The following is a 13,286-nucleotide window of genomic DNA, read 5'->3' on the forward strand; positions in this document are numbered from 1 at the left end:
AACCTTGGCCATTTCTGAATGCGATGATGCCAATGACTCTTTTCATTTTACATTCCAGCTTTCCAGCCCTCTGTTCCCACCTGCCACACGTATCTTCTTACTCCATCGTCCTTGTCAACTGAGGGTTAGTCTATGACACCTGTCCTCCAAAACAGTAGTTTTATTAACTTCAGTGAAAGGCCTGAGAGGAATCGTGGTCCAGTCCGCACAGTGATGGGGCAGCGCAAGTGCCTCAGCGGGAACTGTTTCACCCCCACTACGCCGAGCAGAGATGAGGAAGCAGAGATGCCACACTGCTCGAATATCCCACAGAGGAGGACAATGCAGCTGCAGCAGCATGTTGGGCATGGGGGGGACCGTTCCCTCCTTCCCCAGAGCAGCTGGACACTAGGAGGTATTTTCTGAGATGTTGTCTTTTTATGATGCCGCTCCAGAGGAAGCAGAAAACCTCATAGTGTGAAAATCATGACGTATATCTGTGCAAGCAACCACTCATGTGAATAACTATTTCACCATATGTTTTTGAATTATAAATTTCTCTGGATAGAGAAATTTAAAAATCTTTTACTAGATATCTGCAAATAGCCTAACATAGTAGGACTCTCTAATCTTGGCTGGGGTCTCTAAGTAGAAACCTATTGGCAATAATAGATGATTATTAATCTTTCCTAGCATGATTTTAAATGACTATGTGAATATGTAGTTTGCACTAACACAGGCAAAATATTTTATTTTTAATCCTTTGGTTGTTCTTTGCACTCATATGCTTAAATAATTTGAAACATAAGTGCCTACTCTTATTTCTAACTGCAAATGACATCTGTTCTTCATGAATTCATTGAGCTGCATGCATAATATTTGCTGTGCCTGGACAATTTGCTTTGAAACATGCTGTCTTATTCTGAAATTTGACAAAAGTTTTGATCAGTCACAGAGTTGAAACAAGAGGTCCATATTAGGCAAGATTTGAACTCACAGTTTGTACAAAAACTTCAGTTATTTTTCAGACCGAGGTTTTGACTGGAAATGTTTATCTAAACAAGGAATACGAAGATACTGTACTGAAGCATCAGAACCATTAGGTCAGGTCATCCCAGAATAAGGTAAAGCTGCCGCTTTCATTCCATGTGTCCCAGAACATTCTTTATATATTAGTCCAGTTACTTCACGTTTGCCAAGCCAAAGACGTAAAAAGAAAACAAAATACACACTCGCAAAACACAGATCCTTCCCCCTTCCCCCAAAAAAACATGTGTTTTGATCCAATAAGTTATAAGTTTTACATTACTTATTGAGAACACAGCAAGACTGTAATCATAAGCAGAGCTGCAAGAGGGCCCACCACCAGTACAGGAACACAAGTTTCTTGCTGTCATATCATGTAATACAGGGTGGTTCGGTGGTGTCAGCACAGTGACTCAGATCCAGATTTCCAAGTCATCCCTGCAGGCAGCACCATCTGGGCCTTGCAGGGCCATGGGAACTGCAGAGCCCACACCAGCACCCAGCCGTGCTGCCCTCACCATCCTGCCGCAGCCGCAAGGGGCCACACTACCACTGCAGGCATGCGGCATCAGGAAGGTGGCTGCCGCCCAGCAGAGGCACGCTGACATGGCCAATGCCACAAGGGCCTAAGGGACTCGGTTTAGGGAAAAACACCTTCCACCCGCAGCTGGAAGGAGCTTCGTCCATCACTTTAGTGCTGGTTGCAGCAATGGCAGGAAAAAGTGAATGGCTTTGGGGGCAGCACAGGAATTTATTTAAAATAAGATTTTCTACCAGTTACTTAAGATTGTTTCCACCCAGCAAGGAACAGACCTATTCCCTTGAAGAGCTTGTGTCTCTTACACTGAAACAGAAACCCATGATCCCTTTTGGTCAAAAGAGCTTTAGATGATCACTGTGTGAGAAGAGGCATCAGTTTATGAAGGGAATTATTTTATCAGAAGTCTAAGCTAGTCAAAAAGCCTTCTCTATGATTTGAAATGGAAATATGTGAAATTAATGAAGCTGAAAGAATGATGCTCTTTTTCTTTTCTTTCTGCCTTCCTAATTTCAAAACAATGATGGGAAGCCGAATACAGACTAGACCGATGATACCCTCTACTCTAGAGCTCAGTACGCTGAAGACGTATTTCACTGAGTGCTAACCTGTTCCTCCTGCCTCTACTCTTACCATTGACAAATGCAAGAATTTTTGTGTTTGATACTTTTACACTGTAAAGTTTCTGTTTATTTTTCTCTCATTCCCAAGTAGTTGTTTTCAGCGAGAAAGACCTCAAGGGATAATTGACAATAAATTCGTTAATCCATATATCACAATAAGACACTAGCATAAAAGTATTGGTGATAAACATCTTTCTCACACAACTCTGACGGCCTTACCTAGATGTTTTGTGGCCAGCTACCTAACTGAGTATTATTGGCAGATGCTTCTGCACTGCTCTTCTGTAAACACTGCACGCCTCTCACACTGACTCCTCTTTGTGAGCAACATGACAAAAGTCAGAGCTGGTGAGGCGACGTGATATTCATTAACCTAATACTAGAAGTTATTTCTGCTTCACTGTGTTGCTACCATATCTCTGTAAGAGTATGGGAAGCAAAGGAGTGGATACCTTTTTAGTTAATTATTACAAGGAGATTCTGATAAACAATGAAACTTACATTCTCAAATCAATCTCTTAAGAAAAACATGGTACGCACTTTATAAAAACAATATAATATTAGCAGAGAACATTAAGGCCAGTTGTGATAACTGCTTTACAACAAACTACAAAAGACATTATTACCCCTTACACAATCTAATATGAAAAGACAGAGAAAAGATTAATGGGGAGAGAGAAGCACTAAAGGCTGATGAGGTCCTCACCTTCCAAGTGATTTCTCATCTTCTGATCCCAAGTGCACTAATCCTGTCATTAAACCAGACCACAACAGGAAGAGTCATATCAGAAACAAACAGATGCAAGAGCAAATCTTGAATTGTAAGAAAAATTTGTACTGATAAAAGCTCTTCTTCAGCTGTTGTCACATCAGAAAAGACAAAACAATTTTGATATATGAGACATTTCAGGGTAATTTAAATTGAACGGATCTGGGAACTGAGTTCTATAAGACTTTTGTTCCTTCTACATCTGGGGCTGCAGCTCCCCTACAGCAAGATCAGTGAGGGTAGACAGAAAATTGAGCACTTCCACCAATCAAGGAGCTGTCCCACAGGAGTGGTGTAGAGAAGAGCAGCAGTTTCCTGACAGCCAGTACCTCTGTTGAGGGTTGAGATATTGTTTCTGTTAATTTATATTCTGTTAATTTATATTCTGTTAATCTATATTGGGTTTGGCATAATGAAAATGAATTCACAGATAGAACATTTTGACTTTTTATGCCAAGCAAAACTGAAAATTGTGTTTCTGGAAAACATCTTGTCCAGACTAGGTTACCTGCTGGCATGCAGTACAGCTCCCTCCTTGTCCACGTAATTTTCATTGGAATCTGGGGTGTCCCTGCAAGCTAAAGGTGGGATAAAACAGCAGGACTGAACATATTTAGCTTTTTCTCAACCAAAAGTCAGAAGGCAAGTCTGGAGGCAAGGTAGGAAGCTACCTTTGAGTCCTAAAGTTCAGATACCACCATAGGATACTGCAGTTTGAACTTAACACCAGTGTTCCTTGAAGTGACCCAGAATTAATCTAATCTGTTTACCAGGGGTTCCTTTAGCAAGCAACCTAGTCCTGAGAAATCCCACTGAAGTAGTCCTGAAGAGACTACTGAATGGATTCTAACATGAATAGTAAGAAAGTTACATCTCTCAAAAATATCTTATGTGGTTTTGTCTTTTTGTGTGTTGTGCCTTATGGGTTTTTGAAGATCATATTTAAAGCCTGTCAAATATGAAATATTTTCATGGCATTTCCTAACAATCTGTTGTACTCTGTGCTGGAACTAAGTTAAAAACCAGAAAACACATAAAAGACTGAGAATTTTCACAAATATTTCCTTAAAAAAGAAGGGGGGTGGGGAAGCAAGGGATCAGAATGTACTGATGTCAGATAACTTCACAGGATCTCCTACTGCATTTCAAATCTTATTGCTCTTTGCATGTATGATGCCTAACACAAATAATGGTAACAGTGTACATGTACACATCTGATGAGGTAATAGAATTACTGTCTTCAGGCATTTGCAAGATTGCCTTTCTAATCTTTAAGGGAAAATCAAGTCTTAATATGAATTTGAATATGAATATGAATGAAAATTAAGAAGGATCATGTAAGCCATAGAAGATAATATCCAAGCACATAGTTATTCCCTGCAGAACCACAGTTATTTCTGTCTTCCAGATGAGACATCCTGCCTGCAATCCACAATGCCTTTGTTGCAGTACAATATGAATTAGTAAATTTTAAACAATATTGGTGGAAGGGCGTCACTGAACATTGCTCTTTTCTCATGCAACTATTTTTGTTGCTACCTTTAATGAGGCAAATATATAGATAAAGAGCCCAAATATATTCTCTGATTCCATGGCTGCAATATAAATGATCTGAATTGGAGAGCTGAACTCAGCAAAAAGATTCACAACATAAACAATAACATCACCTCCTAATAGGACAGTAGGAAAGTAGAATGCATTTTCTCTTGACACTTGCTTCTCTTAAAAAAAACAAAAAAAAAAAAAACAAAAAGAAACAATATGACTACATGAGTGTAGGGCTTAAATAAGACAAATAGTTATATTAAATGTTGACATTCGCCTTTAATATTTTAGTGTTAATACCCACATTAATCAAAATAGATTTTCCACTCTAGTTGTGCTAAGGATTTTTTTAATGAGAATTTGCCACAGCAGTGCAGTGTAGCATTCCTGCAAAAAAAACAAGAACTTCCTTATCAGCTTTGCTTGGGAACATTTCTAGTTTGCTACTCAGATTTTTGCAGTAATTATATATGGTATTTGGCCAAGTAGGTCAATTTCACTACATGGCTCATCACAGACTTTTTTTCTTCTTTATTGTGTGTATTTAGCTTACACAGATAGTGTTTTACATTTCATTTTTAATCTAAGATCAAGGGCTAATATGTTCTGAATGAGAGAATGATTTCAGAGGGACAAACACCCTTTACTCTCTATGGTTTTGTAGATGACAACACTTGACTTCAAAGCCAACCCTTTTCTCTTCTCTTTCTGGGAGTAAGTTAACAGGTAAGATGGAAGAACATGCTGCTTTTCCCTCCTCACTTTCACAGAAGAAACAAAGCCCCTTCCCTGTCTTGCATTCAAGAGAGGCCCTTCAGGGATGCAGCTCATGGTACTGACTGTAGCTGAAGACCTCAGATTCTGTTATCCAAAGTAGGCCTCTCTCTCCTACAAACAGGTAACATATGGACTTTTAGCTACTTCTGGCTAGCACATACTTTCCAGATTCATGCTCTTGCTGAAGGAAGAAAAGATGGAAGTGCACCCTACAAAAATACCTCAGTTCTTCACAGAACCATTCAGCCCTGTGCCAGTTAAATCAATTCGGACCGGCTTTTTTCTTCTCATTCTAGCTTCATCCGCACGCACAGCTTTTCAAAACTTCATAGTCTCCCTCATCTACACTCCATTTTATGTAACTGATAGTCTTCATTACCACATTTCTCTGAATTGGTTCAAACTGGCACCAGTCTCTATGAGCCACCCTTTACTATCTCATCTGAGCGCACCAATTTGTTTTTGGGGTCCCACAGGCCAGAAATATCTAAGTATTACTAACTACTATTTCCAGAGAAGACGAAAAGTGTAATTTTGTTTGAAGGCACCTGCCAACTTAGAATTGTCAAAATTGCAACCAGCTTTTGATTTTATAAGCCATATTTTAGCCCATATTAGCCCATATTTTAATGATAGCCTATTGAAATCTCTGTTTTCCCTTACAATTATTTAAATGCCAATTTTCCACCATTTGTTCTTTTCTTGGCACTCTCTCTTCCCAGTAACTGGCACAGAACACTCTAGTCTCATCACATAACTTCATTCCATGGGGGCACTCCCAGCTTTATGTTTAGTAAATTCATCTTTTCTTTACGTTTGCTTTTAAATTTTTGCAAGAAAGAAAAACTATTGTAGAAATGAGACAATATCCTAGAACAATTATGCAATTCACTCAAGATCTGAATGTTACTGAAATATTATCATGAATCCTTCTGAAAGAAATTTCAGTAGTATTAACAGCAAATATGAAAGTAAATGCATTGCTTCAAGAACAGTTGAGCTGCAACAGTTGGAGAGCTGCTTGAACATTTAGCTATCCAAGTCTACAACTTTTATGACAAGAAAAGAAACTAGCCTCATTCTATCATCTAAGTCAATCTGTAATGAAGTGCCTAGGATCTCAGTAGTTAGATGATCGCTAGTGGTATGTTGCTAGTTCTTGGAGGTTTCATATTTTCATTAATGGGTGCTTCTGCGGTACCACAAAAGCAACTACTTTTATTTACAATTCTCCCAACTGACCTAGTACATCTAAATTTTGGAGAGGGTGTTACTCTTATCTGTCTTCATGGAGAGGGAAAAGAACAACTTTATTTAGAAAATATCATTTACATGTTACTGACATGTGGAACCTACTCACTGATGCCATTAAGCATCTGGCATCTTGGATGTATGTGGCTTTTATAAAGCTGGAAAATAGTTACTGGCTGCTCTTTAATTGCAGCCATAAAGTTGTTCCAAATTTCCAGCACTTGATATGATCTTCCAATTGTGTAACTGATAGGAACGCATATAAGAATGAACCCTAAGCACACTGAAAAACACAGAGAGCAGAAGATAGATGCAAGTTTGTTTATTGTAAGATGTCCATGTTTGTTAAAATTACTGAGTGTATAGTCAAATCCTGAATTTATAGAAATATTTTCTTAAAATCTCTTAGAGAACACAAAATATATCTGCAAAAGATATTTGAAAAACTTATCTAGTAAGCAATGAACTCAGTATTTGAGTACCTACTCTATACAGCAGAAAAATAGAGAAGTAGAGTCTTGAAATACTGGCCATGGCCAACCTTGACAATGGCCGTTATTAGTTATAGCAGAACTCCTGAACAGCAGCAACAGTTAAAATAGGAGTGTGTGTGACTGTCATGCAATATCTAAGCTTTATCAGGGTGACACACAATAACAACTCATCCTTTGCACCTCTGCAATTATTTCTTGCTCTCGGGCTTTCAAAATGAGTAATGAATTTCAGTATAGTTATTGCTGGTCCGATTGTGAGTTGAATCTCCTTCATTTCAAACTTGAAGCATTCAATCTGAGAGCAGAACATAGATTCACATCTTTTCAGTACAGGGTTTGCTTCTCGGCAGGGAAATATTTGTTATCAGTTAGGCCACATTGCCTTCTGTATGGCTGACTGACCTATTTCAGAAGGTCCCCAAGTTCTGAGTTGTACATAAAGAAAGAAGCATCCTCTCTCAAACCACACAACTGTTCAAGGGTATCATCCAGCTCTCTTTTCCTTTTTTTCCCTCCAGTGCTAAAAAGCAGCTTTGAAGTCCTTCTTTTAGACAGCTAGTGCTGAGTTACCAATACTCTGAAACTAAAAAATATGTATTGCAGGGAGCAGGGAGGGCCAAAATGCCATTACATTTTTAAGGGTATGACTGAGGACCGACCATAGATTTCTTCCTAGTTTTGAACTTTCTTGAATAGCCCATGAGAATGTCAGCTCTTAAATCAGTAGCAGCAATATTACAACACCATTGCTACTTCACAGTGTCTGGGTGCAGAGTACCTCAGACACTCTCCACCCACTCAGCATATCGGTAACTGGCATTTGGCCCCCAAAATGGTAATGGCTGCCTTTTGAACAGATATTTCCATTTCTGGTGGGGCACCTGGGTTCTTTTTTTGTCTTGTTTTTCATCCAGATGTGCAAGGAACAGAGTGTGATCCTGGAGCTGTCATTCAGCCTTAAAATGTGCCTTGAACAGTAAAAAACACGGAAGCAGAAACTTCCCATTCATCATTTGTTACCCAGACTGAATCCTTGCTGCCTGCCTCAGAGACTCATGATATACAGAGATTCCTAAGGAAATGGAAACCTCTAATGACACAGAAAAGTTTGCTGGCACTTGTGCATGGATGTGATAGACACCTGGGCCTTCACTGGAATGCTTTGAATATGACAACGCTAGCAAAAAAAATCTGAAATGTCACTGATTCACTAATTCTGGGACCTTTTGAGTGTTATTTGCAATATGTTTAACTCAAAGTACCATGGAACAGAAAACTTTCAGACATCTGGAAGGCTGCATTTTTCCTGCTCACACTTTCCATAGGGCTAACCTAGTTCAGGGCAAACTGCCTTGAGGGTTGATCTGCAAAGAAAATAAATGTAAAGCTTTTCTCACTTTCTTATAACACCTAAAACTTTTCTTGTTTTTCCTTGGTATGCTTGAGAAGCTTTTACAGGAGGGAGGAGGGTTGTATACATTAGAAAATGTAACATCAACACTGCCATATCATAATAATCCCTAATTAAGGTATTGTGCCAGACAAACTCCATACAAAAAGCCTAATCCACAGAGATGTCATGAGTCTATGAAACAACTGAGCTACAACCACCATAAGCAGTGATACAATTTTTCCAAACCAATATTTTCTGCAGACATATCTCACCCCAGTCCTGTTTGTCCAAAAGAATAGATTTCTGTTAAAAGACCATTTTGGCTTGTCCTCTTAATAATCTAAAGTTGCCTTACAAGATGGAAGGCATAGAAGAGTTTGGCAAGGGACAATTCATAACAGTTGCAGACAAAATAAGGCTTATTAACAGCATGGTCTGATTGTCTAACCACAGTTTTCCCAAAGCCTGTTTCCTGGGGTAGACCATCAAAAGTGGTTCCACACAAAACTCAATGCAAGGGACATGAGGCTCAGTGTAAAAATGAATTGCCTGTTACCAGAAGGCTCTAAGCATACATGGCTCCTGTTAGCTGTCCTTGTATTTCAGCAAATTCTGGAATAAAGTATTGTTGTGAGTGTCTAACTTTCATGTCAGGTGATTACACAGTCATTCAACAAAGAATTGCCTTTACAACCCCAAATTTCTGAAGAATGTTTCTTATAACACATGAATGTGGTTGTCATTAAAGAATAGGGAGTTCACGAAATGGATCTTTAGTCTATTCATATTCTAGCTATCATCATTTTACTTTTTTTCTGAATTTTATGGTGTTCTGAGGGGAAAAAAAACAAGATTTGGTAGCAATTAAAAAAAAAGAAAATGTTTATCAGGAAACAATGGTTTTATCCAATATCATCTGATAATAAGGCACAGAGTGCACCCCAAGGCAGGACAAGTACTTTGACAAGAGATGACTAAAAAAATATGATTTTTGAAATTTCTTGATCTCCTGACTCAACTACATTGCATACAGCTCAATGTTACTTTGAGCTGAACATTGCTCTTGTGGTATAGGAAAAAAACAAACAAACAAAAAAACCCACAACACTATTTCCATTCTCCTTCAAGACACAGTTCAAGAGCCCTCAAGTTAGAAAACCAATGTTATGAAGCTATCCTACTGTCCTTAAGTAAAATGAAGAAAAAAAAAACTGACTGCAAATAACAAACAAATTATGTGCAGACACCCTTACAGTTCTCAAAGTTGTAACTCCATTTTAAACAAAATTGTAGATTTTGCTAAGGACATTTTTGAAAGCCACATCCCATAGATGTCTTTTAAGACAACTTTCATGATATTATTAATGATGTCAGAACACTAGCCTTATGCTTGGTAATTATTTTATCTTAGGGAAAGCTGTAGCCACAAGATAAGAAAAAAGAAATCACATTCCTGGAAATAAACAAAAGAACCTTACATATATACATTTCCTTTATTTTCTTTTAGAAAACAGGCTGATAGTATTTTTTTTTTCAGAATTTTTGCAGGGACCTCCAGTGTTTAAAAGTCATTATTTTTGCCATGACTTCTAGATTATGTTGCTTTCATACTTTTCCTACCTGTCAAAGAAAGAGTCTCTTTAATTTGTAAGCTTTTGTGAAGCTTATCACTTGATACTGAACTCACAGGAATGCCTGTTTCTAATTTCCTCTAGAATATCTCCCCTTTGATTGCAACTATGAAAGGTTCCAGAAGAAGACAGCGTAAATCTGCCTCATTCTAAATAAAAGTTAAGTGATCTGTTTATACAAGAAACAGAGAACTGATGACTCAAATACAGTAAGTAAAAATCTGAAAGGCAATGAAGAAAGCCATTTAGTTTTATCTCTATCCCCACTGGTAGAATTTTTCTCTTGATTGCCAGGAAATGAGTCTAGTTTCACCTTCTGGGCTTTTTTCTCTCCTAAGACTGAAATACTGCTAAAAGTTCCTTTTTTGCCAGATCTCTTGTCTGTCAGCAGACAAGTTAGGCCCATGCTTCAGACAAGTTCAAAGGAGACCGCAGTTTAAAACTTAGTGATATGCTTACCTATACTTACCTATGCAGACATAAGCTGTGCCCTGTTGATAACAGTAAATAGCCATATGTGGTACTTGATAGGCCTAAATTTGGCCTCTTAGGGAGGATTCATGTGACTGAAATCAGAAATTTTCAATATTTAAGTTAGTAATTTTAGACCCTCTTGACAGTCACTGCAGGTGACTTTAGGCCTTAGGTGTTCAAAGCTTAATTCTCCACATCCTCAAAGGTAGGCACCTAAAACACTTCAGGGGAGTTGTGCCCCAGAAGGGTTTATTTATTTTAGCTGGCACTAAAGACAGCCCAAGGTGAACATCTGCAATATAGATATCTAAAATTACAGGAGATGAATCCATCCACTTTTGTGTGTTATGAGTGCAGAACTCAACATGGCATTTGCATATGAAAGGAGAACCAAATTTCTCAGGCACCAATCTTTACAAATCTGAGGTGAAAAGGTGAAATAATGGTTATATGGCAGTCAGATTAGGCAGCTGTGTTGCTTTTAACATTCAGTGCTTTTCCTCCACCAGAGGACATTTAATGGGCTGAAAAACAATGTTTGTCCTGTGAGGCATAGTAAATTCACACTGGCACACTAACGCTGTGAGCTAATGCCACATTAGGCAACTTCTGATGCAAATGCATCTTGCTGAAGCTGCTGAATAGCTGTATCATGGGGATAGGTGTCATGTTATAGAAATGTGACCTCATCATGTCATACAAAGCAGTCAGGCAAATCCAGAAAGTTACAGATGTGACGGAACTGAGTTCTAGCATAATCCCAAGATTTTAGGGAAATTTCAAGCCAGAAACATCACAACAACATCAGGTAACTTAGATGCTTTTGCTGAACATAAACAATTACATAGACCTATGCCTGAATCTAATCCAGAACTGTCAAAATATTCAGGAATATTCTCAGGAAGCTTCTGTCTTGATAGCCTCATAAATTCCAGACAGAATTACAAAAGATGTAGCTCAGCAAGGAAGTATCGCTGAAGCACAAAAATTGGCATTAGCCAACAAAATGGACTGAGAGATACCCTCTGGACAGAGCTGCTAAGAAGACAAGCATTCTCTTCCATGGAAATTTTAAGGAGAATTCCAGGAAAGATAAAAATTGGTCATAAGAGAAAGTGATGAAGTAGGGAAAAGGTTGGCACAGCTGGGGAGCTGCATGCATGCAGGGAGTGCAGTTCTGAGCAAGGTTTGTCAGAGGGGAAGTATAGGAGGAATGTTTGGATCATTTTAGTGTCCAACTTGGACTTCACATAAATCACATTTTGGGCTCTACAGTACTTTTCGATCTCCTTTATACAAGCATATCCTCCCTTGCTAGGGAGCAATTCTCAGGAGCAAATATACAGGCTAATTATCGCTTACCCTGAGAAAACATTTCTCTCTCATTAAAATACAGAAATGAAGTTATAAAAAAAGCCTACTCACAGAGTTGCAAAATTGGCCAATGGACTCTCTCTCTCAGGAAAATGCTCACTTACCAAAAGGAAGAACTGGAGATCGGCGGCACGTGTCCTGAGTGATGTCTCAGTTTGCCCGTTCTCCGAGGAGATGCTAGTTATTTTCCCTGTACTAGCAGTGCAGTGAAACAGCTGGCCTCTAGACTCCTTTAAAAGAACACAGGTACCGGAGTTACAGGTCCCTTCAACTGATAAACAGGATGTTGCTGAATAATTTCTTTCACTTGCTCATCATTAAGCTGTAAAGCATGCTTTCTCTCACATACCACCAGCAGTTCCTACCACTGGTAGGAAGATCTCCATGTTCTCCCACAGAGAGAATACAATGTTCAAATAATGCAGAGTGTTCTAGGCACACCTGTAGTTTTCTTTCAATTGCACACATGGGAGTCAGGCAAGGAAACTCACAGGAGATACAGTTCTCTCATAACACAAGCTCCACACTGCCAACTCACTCGAACCAATCCCTCTGTTTTGTCATGCAGGCATCTCTCATAAAAGGTAAGGAAATGTCTACGCGGCATTGCTGAGGTGTGACTGGAATAGAGGAAGGCACACACAGTTTATTTTAGATTAACATGCTCACATATTAGCAGCTGTGTGCCATGTTCTGAGCCTATCTTGCAAAGTCCTGAGCAGCTGATGGTCATGCTTGCCATAGCCACACTACTATTGGTAATCACGCTAATTAATTTAAAGCTATATCACATGTGTCTTTATGATTACAGTCATACCTCTTCCAACTAAGACACTGTAATCTGGTTAAAAAAAAAATGCAATAGCTTCCATCTGGTTTTGCATGGAAACATCTGGTGAAGTGCTGTCATTTCTTAAGAACTACCCTTCTTACTTACCCTTCTCTCTGTCCACTTAATGTATTGCTTTTTCATTCCACTTGGATTTCTAATAATTCTGATGTCAGTTTGCCAGATCTGATAGTTCTGTCATTAACCAAAAACGCAACAAACTTGTCTAAAAATGGTAGATTCCATGATTATTGCATACAGAGCTATCAGCTTGGTTTGGTACACTTATCTCCCTTTCATTCTCCAGTACAGACTCAAGTCAGACACAGGATACTTAATTAACCAAAATTATTGTGGGAGTGTACATTTTCATGACATATATAATGCATCAAATGTTACAAGTCAGTTTTCATCCCCTACTACTTGGCATGTATTTTGTACAACTCTGCACTTTTAGAAATGTAAAGGAAACAATAGGTTCTAAGAGAACCTAAGAGAACGTACACAGACTGTGTAGCCAGAGTAGTTTGCTGAAGAATGACATGACATTTTTATTTGCTGCACTCATAATGGGCAAAATTGC

The 13,286-nt window shown here is 38.6% G+C and overlaps 1 long non-coding RNA gene across 2 annotated transcripts in view; it reads right to left on the minus strand.

Annotated features, from left to right (window-relative positions):
- LOC135329348 (uncharacterized) overlaps positions 1 to 13,286 on the minus strand; it is a 197,723-nt gene that overhangs the window by 166,025 nt on the left and 18,412 nt on the right. For both annotated transcript variants that reach the window (XR_010390764.1, XR_010390775.1), the window contains exon 2: positions 11,979 to 12,104. This is a non-coding gene — a long non-coding RNA (uncharacterized LOC135329348). The remainder of the gene's footprint in view (positions 1 to 11,978; positions 12,105 to 13,286) is intronic.

The sequence above is a fragment of the Dromaius novaehollandiae genome, chromosome 1 (genome assembly GCF_036370855.1).
Source record: "Dromaius novaehollandiae isolate bDroNov1 chromosome 1, bDroNov1.hap1, whole genome shotgun sequence".
NCBI lineage: Eukaryota > Metazoa > Chordata > Aves > Casuariiformes > Dromaiidae > Dromaius > Dromaius novaehollandiae.